Source organism: Manis pentadactyla, chromosome 7 (assembly GCF_030020395.1).
Source record: "Manis pentadactyla isolate mManPen7 chromosome 7, mManPen7.hap1, whole genome shotgun sequence".
Classification (NCBI taxonomy): Eukaryota; Metazoa; Chordata; class Mammalia; order Pholidota; family Manidae; genus Manis; species Manis pentadactyla.
This window is the reverse complement of record NC_080025.1, coordinates 84,162,963-84,177,337: the sequence shown is the minus strand read 5'-3', so window position 1 is coordinate 84,177,337 and position 14,375 is coordinate 84,162,963. Positions and strand designations below refer to the sequence as shown.

The window sequence follows — 14,375 nt, the reverse complement described above, 5'->3', positions numbered from 1 at the left end:
CAACTTTCAAGTCTTCTTATTTAAGAAATATATTTCATAAGACTGTAGCTACAACACATAGTGATTCCTCTGATGGGTCTGGACAAAGTAAATAAACAAACTTGTATAAAGGGTTCACATTCTTGATGTCATTAAGAACCTTCATGATTCATGGGAAGAGATCAAAATATCAACACTAACAGGAGTTTGGAAGAAGTTGATTCCAATCCTCATGGATGACTTTGAGGGATTCAAGACTTAAATGGAGGAAGTAATTGCAGATATGGTAGAAATAACAGCTTGAAGATGTGACTGAACTGCTGTGATCTCATGATAAAACTTGAATGGATGAGGAGTTATTTCCTATGGATAAGCAAATAAAGTGGTTTCTTGAGATGGAATTGAATCCTGTTGAAGATTCTGTGAAGACTGTTGAAATGACAACAAAAGATTTAAAATATTACATAAACTTGGTTGATGGATCAGCAGGGTTTGAGAGGATTGATTGCAATTTTGAAAGAAGTTCTATTATGGGTAAAATTCTATCCAACAGTATCATGTTACAGAGAAACTGTTTATATAAGCAGGGTCAACTGATTCAGCAAACTTCATTGCTGTCTTTAAGAAACTGCCAGAACCACCCCAACCTTCAGCAACCACCATCCTGATCATTCAGCAGCCATCAACATCGAGGTTAAGACCCCCCACCAGTAAAAAGATTGACTTGCTGAAAGTCCACATGCATTTTTTAGCAAAAAAGTATTTTTTAATTAACATCTGTACATTTCTTTTAAACAGAATGCTATTGCATGCCTAACAGTCTACTGTACAGAATAAACATCACTTTCACATGCACCAAGAAACCAAAAAATTTATTTGACTTGTTTTATTGTGATACTCGCTTTACTGTGGTGATCTGGAATTGAACCCACAATATCTCCAAGATATCTCTGAGCACAAAGACAGACCATATTCTGGGCCATAAAACCAACCTCCGTGGATTTAAGAAAACTGAAATCATACAAAATATGTTCTTTGAAAATAGTGGAATTAAACTAGAAATCATTACCAAAAAGACATATGGAAATCTTCCAAATATATGGAAATAAAACAACACAATTTTAACTAACTCATGAGTTAAAAGAGGAAGTCACAGGGGAAATTAAAAGTTTAGAGTCTAAAACCTGAAAATTTTTTTGGGCAGGGCTGTATTACTTTCTGACTATAGTAAAAATAGAAATCTTAAGTATCAAGCCATACAGTCTTTAAAGGATCATCAGATATTCACTCAAAGAGTGAATGATCAGGTTCAGCTAGTAGATAATGGGCTATTGGTGTTACAGGTCCTTATATAGGGCCTCTACAAGTATAAAGACTTGAAGAAGGCCAACTCATCTGAGTTTAGATCAAAGATATGTGAGCATATGCAAAAAAGGCAGTAAATGTTTAAACTCTGATGTACCATTCCCATGTTGTTCACCTTTGTATTTCTAGAAGCAAGTACAAATGGATATACAATAATTAATTGCTGAATGAATCCTTTTCTAAACTTTTCCCCAAACAGTTGAAACTTAGAATAATGAAAGGGTGAATCTAAAATCCTGAGAAATCAGGCGTAAGTATAAAAGATAGTACCTGCAAGGTACCTAATACCTGTGAAATTTTGTAAAACCACAGATGCTCAACTCCATGTTAAAGATTTAGGATCTACTGATTCAGAATCTCCAAGAGTAGGTTTGGTTTTTTTTTTTTCATCTTTGTTTGTTTGGGTTTTCTTTAAGTAGTTATTTCTACAGGTGATTTGCAACCTTGGTCAATCTGAGAACCACTATCTTAGGACTTCAGCTAAAGGGCCTCTGGAATAAAGCAGTGGTTCTTACCGTACAATCCCCAAATGATCAGAATCAGTGTTGACAACTTGTTAGAAATACAAATTCTTGGGTGCCAACCCAGAATGCCCAAAACAGAAACTCTATAGTTTAATAAACCTCTTGGTGACTTGAATGTAACCTAAAGATTAAGAACCTCTGCTTAAAGTAGAGTAAATTGAGCTGATATGAAGAAACCATAAAGAAAAATGCATGGAAACAAAAGCTAAAAAGTAAAGGGGGTGAAGGAAAAAGATGCCTCAGAATATTAAACACTCTCATCTTGAGGATGTCCTATTTGGTAACTAAAATTTCTCTGGATTCAGCCTGTGGTCCAACTGAACCAAGGACATCTCCCCAGTTCTTTCAGTTCCTCCATTCTTACAGAACATGAATTCCTACCAGATCTTCTTGTATCCACTTAGAGAAACAGTCAGTTATCCAAAGTAAAGGCAGTAATGTTAGGACTAGATGGATATTGAATGACATAGAACAAATCTATGTTACCAAATCTATTTCCAGAGTTTGAGTACTCTCTATATTTATAATCTTATAATTTTAAATGTATTCTTGAAATTTCTAATTAAACACACCTAAGAAGAGTCCTCACAATTCCCTAGGATGCCAGTCACCTACTGTATTTGTCTCCTAAAAATGTACAGAGACAATCATCTTACCATTACTGGTATCATCATTCTTTCTAATTAGTTATCTTAGAGTCAACCAATTTGTTTTAACACCATCTTTCTTCCTTGCCTCCCATTTTGGTTAACAATCTGCTGTAAACTCAGTGTGAATTTATATCTCCTGAATCTTCCTAATCCTTTCTATTTATTTCCCATCAGTCTCGTTCCATAACCCCCAAACTGGTCTATCTCCAACTGACCATTCATTCATCACCCAAACCACCACACAATCAATTTTCTAAACTACCATCCTTTCCATCATCTCTTGCCTTTCATGAGTCCCCATCAGGACTTTTAAAATCTTTAACCTGAATTAAGGGCCCAAGCCCCAATCTATCTTAAACCTATATCACACATGACTACAATGATCCCACCCTGTGTCTTTATTCACATTCATTCACTCTCTTGGATTTGCTACTTCCCATCTCAGTCTCCTGACATGTGCTCATACTTTAAGAGCCATCTCAAATGACGCTCAGGTTATGTGAAGATTCCCCCTCATCCTTTTAGGAATATTCCCAAGATCCTCTAAATTCATATGTCTCTTATATACCCTTGGCATAACAATTTGGTGGATGAATAAATGAGTGGATTTTTAACATTTTTAATAAACAGCAAATAGATTAAAAAATAAATTTGGTTTATTAGTGATTACAGAATAAAAGCAGGAATCTTGTTTAAAAAAATAATAGGGAAAAAATAGATTCCCTAATTTATTTACAAAGGAAAATTTCAAAAGATCGAAGTTATCTTTGGTCAGTGTGTTTCATGCTCTAAATGAAACTCACCTTTCCTTTAAAAAAGACCTACATTTACAGAACATGTCATAACAAAGTCCTTGATATAATCATAAAATTATTCAAATCTTTAATTATTTGACACAAATGAGTAACCTGACAAGAGAAATTTTAGGCCTGAAAGATTAAGTCATTTAAAAGGGATGTTATTGACTGATATAATTTCACTTGAATGTGACTGAATCCCATTGATTTAGTCTTCCCTAGGCCTATCTTCCTTGTGTAGCTGTCTTGTGTCCATCTGACTTACTGAGCAATTATAGGGAGTGACTAATAGTTTTATTCACAGCAGAGCTCCTCCTCTATTTGCTATTATTTTAGATAACATAATTAAAAGAGTTACTTTTATGTAGTCCAATCTATCAGTTCTCAAGTGATCAACTGGTTGCATATTTATGAAATAAATGACACTTGGGGTCCTTGGCTTCTGTTATTATCTTTGTAATAAAAAACCACACAGAGACACATACACACACAGAATGCATAATCAATTTTACATCAAAGTTACAATATGATCACATTTTTAATAGTAAGGTCTTGAGGTAATAATAAACCTTTTTAGCTTGCCACTCTTCTCTTCACCCATACTTGTCTCAAACTTGCCTAAGTATTTAAAAAATAGAAATATATTAAGTACACCTCATAAAAAAGTTTCCAGAGTTATGAATTTCACCTTTTAAAGAAACTACGGAGCCATCAATTAAGGTTCAAAGGAAAACCATAAAGAATTAAACAACTGATATAGTACCTATAAAAGAAAGGCTGAGGAAACTGGATTATTCACTTTTTAATTTTTTCCCTAAATTTCTTTCCCACACTTTCTTTCAACAAAGACTCAAGTAAGGGACAATAAAACAAACTTTGGCTAATAACATACCCTAGCTTAGGGTAGAACTAAGTATCATAAAAAACAATTTGTATAAATGAAAAACAGTCCTGTTTTGGAGGTAATAAACTCTGGAATTAACTACTTATTTTTCAGATAATACATGCAAAGGAATAAAGATCACAAGAACTCTTTTTTTTTAATATGCATGGTTTTAAAGTGAAAAATCCAGATTTAATAGTCAATCCATTTTTTGAAGATTCTGGTAAGTCATTTCACTTATTTGTGTTCTATTTTCTAATTCTAGTTCCACTAACTAATATACTCAGTGTAAATCAAACTTGTAGTTGATAAAATAACAATCAAGATAAAGAGAGTCTAAGACCAAATTTAATTCTTATCTTAGAATATTATAGGTTAGGTAATGACATATAAAGAGAGCAGTGTTTTTATATACACGCATATATATATATAATTATTATGTTTATATATTATACATTTATATACAAATAAGAAGTATTACTTATTAACCAGGACAACAAAAGAGGCTTGACACTGAAAATCTCACCCACAGATAACATGGCTGTCTGGTATCAGTAAGTCATGCATTGTTACCAAAAACTGTTTTCAGGGATTTAAGACAGCCAAACATCAGAACAAGAAGGTCTAAAGGTCTAAGATATTTATAAAGTGAACATTTTTATATAAAGGATATAATATTACTATAATTGGTGTAGAACTTAAAGAAGATGTGACTGTGAAGATTAAAGCTCAAGAAATGTATCAAGAATTACCAATTATACTGAATGGAGCAGATAAAAGAATGGCCACAAATGAAAGTAGCATAGAAGGGAAATGTGGAAGAAAACCCAATGACATACAGTGACATAACACTACAAAGGTCTAGTATTTCAACTATTTAAACAATGAAGAGATTTACACAGTTAATGCAGAAGAATGAGCTATACTGTCCAAAATACAACTAAAATCATGAACAGTTAAGACACCAAAGTGTTAAAAAGTACATATATTTCATTTAAAAATAATATTGTGATAGGGCATGTAAAGATACAACTGTACACTAAAACAGGCTCTTTAAAAAGTGGAATGACTATAAAAACTTAACACAGAATATGAAGAAACAGTTTGATAATGAACACTGAAGTCAAGAGGTCTGGTTTCCATGCCCAACTCACCAAGTGATCTTCTACAAATTATCCATTCAAAAAATTAATGAAAGATTATGTCAAGTTTTATCCTGGCTCTTGAGATATAAAGATAAGTAAAACTCTTTCATTAAGTTCACAGTCTGATGTGGGGGGTCAACTGAACAAAAGTATAAAATTCTAAATAGGAGAGATTCAATATAGTGTGTCAAGTATTATTCACAGAAGCCTGCATAAGCTGCTAATGTAATGACAAACAGAAGAAAGGGAGGGTTAGAGAAAGGATTAACAAAAAAGGATTAACAAAGTATTAAAGCAAGTGTTAAAAGGCAAGTAGGAATTTATCAGGCAGAGGATATATGGAATGAAATTTGAGGCAGAAGGAAACTAATCTGGAATTGTAAGAATGAGTATGTCAGAAAACCCAGTTTAGAATGGCTGGAGTAAAGGGTACTTGTGGATAAGTGAAAGAGGTCTAGATTTCCTTCCTGGAGATCCTTTGAAAGGATTTAAGCAAATAGGTAGCATAAACATGTGATACACAAAGAGGGCTATGAATACATGAACTAGAGAAAAAGGAAGCTATAAGGAGGAAGAAATTTTAGAAAGTTATCTACAAAAGCTCAGGTAAGACAGTAGAAAGGACAAACCTGAGGCAGCAGGAGTGAAGATGCAGATTGAAGCAATAGATTGCTAGGAGATGTGATAAATTTAGCCAACAATTTACATACTAAATCTGAGATGTTGGTAGAATCCCAACTGGTGATGTCTTGCTAGGCATTTGACTATAACAGAAATGAAGTAGAGAAAGTCTGGCTAGAATTAAAAATTCAAGAATATTCAGCATTAATTGAATAACAAAAGATATGGTCAAAGATGAGATCACCAGGGACTGTGTACAATGAAAAAAGGGACCGTGGACAGACTGTTAAGTAATACTAATATATTCATGGAAGGCAGAGAGAGAGAAGTCTATAAAAGAGCAATTCAGAGAGACAGAAGGATATCTAGGAGAATGTCATGTCTTGAAAGCCAAAGGAAAGGAATCAGTGGAGAAGCTGAAGATAAAGAAGAGTAGGAAATATTTAGAATCAGGGAAGAAGGGATCCTGGGCACTCGTAGAAATTATTAGCTTCAGAAGGAAGAGAGAACACCTCTTCTACTGTATTGCTATGATAAAAGGAAAGGGCAGGGTGATACAAGAGAGATGCCTATGGATATCAGTAACTTTACAGGTAAGCTATATATCAGAAAGTTTAGGCATTTCTGATAGCTTCTGTTTCTATGTGAAGCAATGAGGTCATTTGTTAAACATGAAGGAGGAAGAGAAGAGGTAGTAAATCAGGAGCATGAGGAGAAGGGAAATAGGTGCTGTCAGGCATGAAAGTTCAAGTTGACTAGGAAAATACAGAAGGACTGCCAGACAACACTGAGCACCTAATTTATAATTATTAAGTATGTTAAAAATATATACATACATATGAATCAATGAATGGTTTATACCTCAGTAAACATAATCCTTTCACTCTGTTTACTATTTTGTTGCTTACCTAACTTATTTGCACAAAAACTTATTTAGGCTACCTTTAGGGCCTTTTTTGAGGAGGAATTTTTATCTTTAGTTCATTTGAGTATGTTTTGCTTCACTCCAAAAGAAAATGGCACTACATCAAAGCACCTGTATAAAAAAACAAAACAGAAAACCAGATAAAGAAAAAAGTGCAGTGCCTTCTATTGCCACAGAATTATCCCAGAAGCCAAATCAGTAAATTCTGAAACTGTTAACAAATTTAATTCAGATTAGCATAAAATGGAGACCCAGATAGTCACACATTACAAAACAGATTATAGGCTTATTTCCTCTATTCTGACCCAAACTGGACTAAGATATTGTCCCATCTAAGTTGACCCAATATCAATGATTCAAATTAGCAGCAACTAATGTAACACATTTTAAGATTGAAGATAGCTCAGATTTCAATGAAACAGGTACTATCCTTAGAAACAAAAAAGGAATATTAAAGGTAATAAAACTCACTTTAGAATTTAAAATGTACCTTAACTCATAGAAGAATACAGCCATGAAAAAAAAATGTGAACAGAATTGCTACACAAACTGTACTGAAATAAAGGATGCCAAAAATTATCATCCCCATCTAAACAATGCTTCAATGATTTGTATATAAAAATAACATAATTAAGCTAAGTTCCTACTAATATATGATGACTTTCACTCTTAAAATAGTAAATTTAAGAATCACTTTAATTAAAATCTTTAGATTCTTTATTCTCTCTAGATATGTAAAGGGCATACTATTGTGATAAACATTAAGCTTGGGACTGGGAATATTAAAATAAATGTTTAATTATTAAGATATGGTACTTAAACACTGAGATTCATGGATTGACGAAGATGTGCACTCCAAATATAAATGACTAAGAAGCCTTCATTCCAAAGAAAAGGCAGAGGTCATTTTAGGTAAGAGTGTATTAACACAAAATAAAAGCAGGATGGCATGAATGTAGCAGGAAAGTTTTAGGAGGGAGAAAAAGTCTGCAGTGGCTTGAATACAGGACATCTGGAACCGTGAATAACTGGAAATGGAGATACAATAGACTGAAGCCAAGTTTGGAGGGCCTTACAAGCCATTTTATAAACTTTGAATTTACCTTGCAAGAAATGGGAAGATTCTGGACAAATTTAAATGCAACATGAACAAATTCATTCTGAAAAGTGGACAGACACCAGATATATTTAAACTAGTGGAAATGCTGGTTGTTGCAACAGATTAGGAGAGAGTTGATGAAGGCACATAACAACCATGTATTTATATTCATTTAATACTTACAGTGATTCTGAGGTAGAAACTACTGTTATTCCTAGTTTATAAATGAGGAAATGAAAGCACAGAGATATATAACCAACTCACATCTAATTAGTGTTGGGTGAGGACTTGAATTCAAATTATTTGGTTCCAAAAATTAAGCATTTTAACCACTGTCTTACTACTGATAAGAAATAAAAGTAAAACAATGTGTTATATGAAAACCAAAAGTTTTAAGAAGGAAGGTTGGTCACTAATGTTAAATGCTGATATGAAACCAAATATGATGAGTACTTAGAAAATAAAGAGGCCATTAAATTTAGCAATTCAGAGTTCACCCGCGACTTCTTCAACAGAAACGATCATTTTTGTCTTTCAAATCAATCACCAAACATGTATTCAACTTCCTCCAGGTACAAAACACAACTTGGAAAAGTAGCTACAACATGCTTTAAACTTTAGTCTCAATACTTTTTAAAAATCAACAAAATAGCATCTCTGAAAACTAACAAATTATGTTTTTAAACCAACAGACTATGACATATTCTAGTAAAAGCAAAATAATTCTTTTATATTAGGCTAATGCTTAATGTAAAATAAAAATTATTTTAAATGACAATATTTCAGTAGCTCTTTAAAAATATTTCAAGAAAAACTTCATACACATCCTCTTAAGGGCAGAGACAAATAGTATTCACTGTTTGCCTAAGTAACGAAAGAGGTATTAGTTGGCTAATGCAAAATTACATATCTGATTAGTTTTTTTTCAGACATAAATAGCACAGAATATAAAAATCAAAATTTTGATTTGACAAAAAGTACCATAAGCAAACAAAGCATACATGCAATAAAACCTGGGAGAAAATAGTTGCAACTTATACAAAGATGTGATAAACTCATTTTAAAAAAGCAAAAACACCTCAACAGATAAAAAGGCACAGGATATGGAAAGGTAACACATGGTTAAGAAAATCCAGATGACTAATCAGTATATGAATAAATGCTCAATCTCATAGGTAGTCACAAATACAACCAAAATGACAATTTCTACCCACCAGATTGTCAAAATCAGTGTGATGACACCCTACACATTCATATCTATTGGGAAATGAAATAACAGTATCTTTTAAAATTTAGAATATGCATATACTTCAGACAAGCAGAAAAAAAGAAATTTCCATTAGTAGGGGATTTTTACTATAAATTATGGTACATACACATTATGTTTTCTAGTTACTTAAAAGACTGCTTTAGTTCTGTTTTCACTGATAAAAGCCTTTTAGTGTTTTCAAGTTTTAAAAAAATCAAGTTTCAGAGTAAAGCCTTCAATAGCTATAAAAGGGAGAAAGGAAGAGAGGAAGTAAGGGAAGGTATTTTATCAATGGGCCCTGGATATTTTGGTTGTGGTTAGAAAAGAAGTATGGATCATTATCCACTAACTTGTAATGTCTGTTACCTCAAAGTGAAAGGATTTAAAGTAAGTAGGGAGCAAATAACATTCTTCCATACACTTGTTATTTCAATTCTTACAAACATATATACTGCCTCAGTACTTAAAAACATCAATCCAATAAACTAATAAATGTATTCTAATCCAGTGTGGTATTAAGTATCTTTAAAATTAAGGCTGTTGAAACATTTGTTTCATTAATATTTTTATTTTTTTCCAGAATATATGTATTTTCCTTGTAAACAGTTTGGTTTAAGTTTTATAATTGTTACTTTTAACTACATTTTTAGCAAATAGTAATAGTTGTGAAAACAGCATCTTATAAAAATCTTTTTATTTCTTGCTTTTGTAATGTTACAGACCCCCAAAAAAACCAACCACATATTCTGCTGTTTCAGGTCAAATAATTCCCCAAATATCTCTGCTTGAAACTACCTATTGCCATAAAAGGAGTTTCCATCTTCTGGGCTATGCTCATAGAGCCTCTCCTCTTTTGGAATGCCTTGCTCTGTTCTTCTTCACTTGCTTAAACCTACTTATTCTTTTACAGCCCCATTGGTTTTATTTGCTAACAGTCACTTTATACAATTACCTTACAAGGTAATCCTATTCTGAGTTTGCATTGTGTGAAATTCTTGGGAAACCAGATTATATCCATATAACAAATTTCAGTGGCTTTGTGGTTATGAGGATGACCAGAGAGAGGGACGCCGGAGGCTGGGTGTGCAGAGAGCAGAAAGGGAAAAAGAAAGGTCTTGTTCAGCAGGGCTTATTTTAATTACATTACTAAAAAAGTCATTGTCATTTTTACTTCAAAGTATGGGAATATATATCCACACTGCATGATTAGTTCTTTTGATCTAGATTAACAATTGTTTGCAAGGAATTAAGATAAAATGAAGATGAAGAATTGTTAAACTCAACAGAAACCCTTCCATTTTGAGTTATTTGGAAGAAAAAGCAGGAGAGTTAATGTCTGTTAGAAGTCTAAATCTAACCTACACTTAATGGAGTTCATAAAGAGCAATAAAGTCTCCTGAAAAGAGTTAGTTGGGTAAAAAGGAACAACTGATGGCATACTGAGAAATTGCAAGTTAAATGTCCATTCCTTTAATTGAAATTGCATCTTTTATGAATATTCTTATATTCCTGGGGATGGAAGGAAACCAAAACAGTGTTCAAACACTACCTGATGCATTTTTAAAAAGTGAGACACTAAGAAATATGCATAGTAAATTCTCAAGTGTTTTGTTTTGGTTTTTTAAATAACTGTGTGACTAGGCCCATTCCCAGGCACTCCATATTAACAATAAAACTTAATCCAATGCTGCAATAGTCTTACAAACTATATTTTGGCAAGTTACTTTTTCTCTCTGGGCATGTTTCCATAGCTGCAAATAAGCACTGTATGAGCTTCATGTGGGACAACTTTATGACTTCATTCCCAGTAGAAATATATCCTCTCAAAGTTAACAGGTATTGGTCTTTTAGACCACTGAGCCTATTTATACTTTGTTAACTTGTATAATTAACCCCAATAATACAAACCCAAAGTGACATTAAAAAGCAGGACACTTGCTGTAAGAGGTGAGGTCTATGTAATTACTAAACAAAGTAAATTCTTTATTTATTGATATGTCCCATGATCAAGGGTTACTAGGAAGAAAAGAGGACAATGGAGAAAACTAACTTTAAAGAATAAATAGCATTGTTTTAGAAGTACAGCAGAAAAAAATGATGTGTATGTTACAGTTAACATACAGTGTGAATAGGGAAAAGCCATGCTGCTAAAATATTTTATTGATTTATTTTGGAAACAGTGTCCTATAAAAGAATTCAGTGCTTGGTCACTCTTCCCTTACACTCCTATCCTAACTTTGGATTCTTTTTAATGAAAAAAAGGAGTCAGCAAAACAAAATGCCACCATTAAATCATTTTGCAACATTTTGTCAAAAATGTAATGGGAAATGCACACATCAAGGGAAAGGTTACTGTTCTTCTAGAACGTCTTTTCACTTGGTTCATGGCTCATCCTTCTGCTTAACTGTGCAAGCACTACTGACGGTTTTCTCTCTCAGTTTAATGTGGCATTTGAAGGATTATGGCATTTTCAGGAAACCACACTGCAGTGATTTTACTGGTTATCTGGCTGAAAGTGGTTCTGTGATTTAGAATAACTATGCTGCTTATGTGCAGTGTAAAAGTCAGCTACCAAGTCTTCTCACAATGTCAACCTAATTGTTGATTATGTATATTCCTAGTAATACATAAGGTCAATTTAGAAAGTGAGACCAGAATTAAAGAAAACGCCTTTTAAATGGGAATATGCTATATATGGGTACACTATATTTAGCTTTAAATCCTGTTAAGTGCATTGCAGTAGGAACAGCTAATTTGGAAATTGATAAAGTTAATTCATTCCAATTTAAGATAAATGTAATTTGATTCTTAAAACTGTTTCACAAAAAAGATTAAAATGAAATCCTATCATACATGTAAAACAATTAGGAGACAAAGTGAGAGTAGTTATTAGAAATACTATAAATAATCAGATGACATGTCATTTTTATCTAAAAATGTATTTTGTCCTATTTAAATGCTGTCTGTAATATTTTGTTTTTCAGAATTAAGAAAAAAACAATTTCAGATTAAAAGAAAATATTTTCTACTATAAACCACTCCACACAAAACTTCACCTTTATTAGTAAAAAATGCAAAGTGACTGTCTTAAAATTAACTCACATACTTTTGGTAGGCTATGATCTATAAAATATGTAACTGAAATCAAAATAGAAAAATATACTGGGACAGTAATACAATTGAAAAAGGACTGTTGATGGGAGGCTTATGCTATAAATTACTCAGAATTCCTCACATCTGAATAATATTTTTCATTTCTGAATGTCTTTCTCTTACTCATCCTTATAGTATTATAAAGTCAGAATGTGAAGATTAAAGAGGATTTTTAAATCTATCTTGTACATTGCTCATTTTATGAATAAAATGAAGATAAAGAATTGTTAAACTCAACAGAAACCCTTCCTTTTTGAGTTATTTGGAAGAAAAAGCAGGAGAGTTAATGTCTGTTAGAAGTTGAAATCTAACCTACACTTAATGGAGTTCATAAAGAGCAATAAAGTCTCCTGAAAAGAGTTAGTTGGGTAAAAAGGAACAACTGATGGCATACTGAGAAATTGCAAGTTAAATGTTCCCAGCAAAGTTAACTGCGTCCCTCATGGTGATACAGCCTTTGATGGCAGAGCCTTACCTAAAATTCCAACCTCTCAATTTTAGCCCTATGCCCTCCCACCATTTTTCCTGGTTACTTAGTTAAGTTTTCAAATTAGACTAATTTTTTGAGCCTATTAATATAAATATTAACTACACTATCACTGCCTCTCCCTTAGAAAGGAGACTTTCTGTAATAAGCAAGAAAATTAGCATCCTGGTTTTCCTAATTAACAACGACTCCATATATGTCAATACTACTAAGTGGAGTATTAGAGCTGTACTAATGATGCATACCGTATCTAGAGAATGAATAGGTAAAATGAAATGACGGAAAAAATGAGATTTAATAGCTTCTCTTCTCTATCATTAATCATAAATAGAAATGCAGAACATGCTTTTGTCGAAAAACCAGAGTGTTAACTAAAAAACACGCACACACACATACATTTTAATAACTGAACAACATCTCCCTAAGGTTATATAATTCTGAGGTTATGAATTTCTGAGATTTAAGTCTTAGTTTCATGTATGCTGAAGAAAGAAATCAACTTAATCATGAGAATCTTCTCAACTAATGAACAAATTGACATTTATTTTATGATGATTATGAAATGACAATGTTCTTATTTGCTAAGCTTACTTAATTTCCAAGGACTGCAATCTATTATCTTGTATTGTTCTACTCATGTTAAGTGATCCCTACTCCCAGGAATAAAAAAAAAAACAAACCCTCAAATCACAGGTAATCAAAAGAATGACTACATGCTTTTGATCTTGCCCCCCATCCTTTTCTTTGGCATAACTGGTGGTTAACTTACCTCTCTAAAATTTCACATCATTGTGCCTGTATATTCAGAGATTTCTCCAGTCTACAAGTAGAGCAGCAATGTGTGTTGTTTTTCATGACAAGACAGACTATGAAAGTATTTAGTAAATATATGACTGTAACTAAAATTACTAATGAGCAAAAAAGTAAAAATATAGATGGCATAATAGATTTTCACAAACAGCAACTTCAATTAAAATATATGGCATGAAATGTTTGTATTATATGTATGAATTAAATATGCACCCATTTGTCATTTTTATATGGACAGATTGAACCAATGTAGAAAGGCAAGCATTTTCAAGAAATGATACTAGAAAACTGGAAACCATATGGGATAACAGACTTGCTTAACTTTACCTGAGACCATAAACAAAAATTGATTTCAGATCAATCACATTCTCAGTCTAAAAGTTAAAATTATAAAGTTTCTATATGAAAACAAAGGACACAGACCCCTGTGACCAGGACCTAGACATAGAATTCTAAAATGGGATACAAAAGCAATGATTATAAAAGAAGTTGTTAAACTGGACTTCAGCAAAATTACTAACTTCTGTTCTTCAAATGACACCATTAAGAAAAGGAATAGGCAAGCTACAGATAAAAAGAATATGTTTGGAAAAACATATTTGTAAAATAACTGCATTAAGTATATTTAAAACTCTATATAAATAGCCAGTGAATGCATGAAAATGTGCTCAACATCGCTGTACATCA

General features: G+C 32.6%; 1 protein-coding gene across 4 annotated transcripts in view; it reads right to left on the bottom strand.

Moving 5' to 3' along the window:
- The window catches only part of PHF14 (PHD finger protein 14), a 204,791-nt gene that overhangs the window by 84,400 nt on the left and 106,016 nt on the right, over nt 1–14,375 (bottom strand). The gene's annotated exons all lie outside the window — the stretch shown is intronic.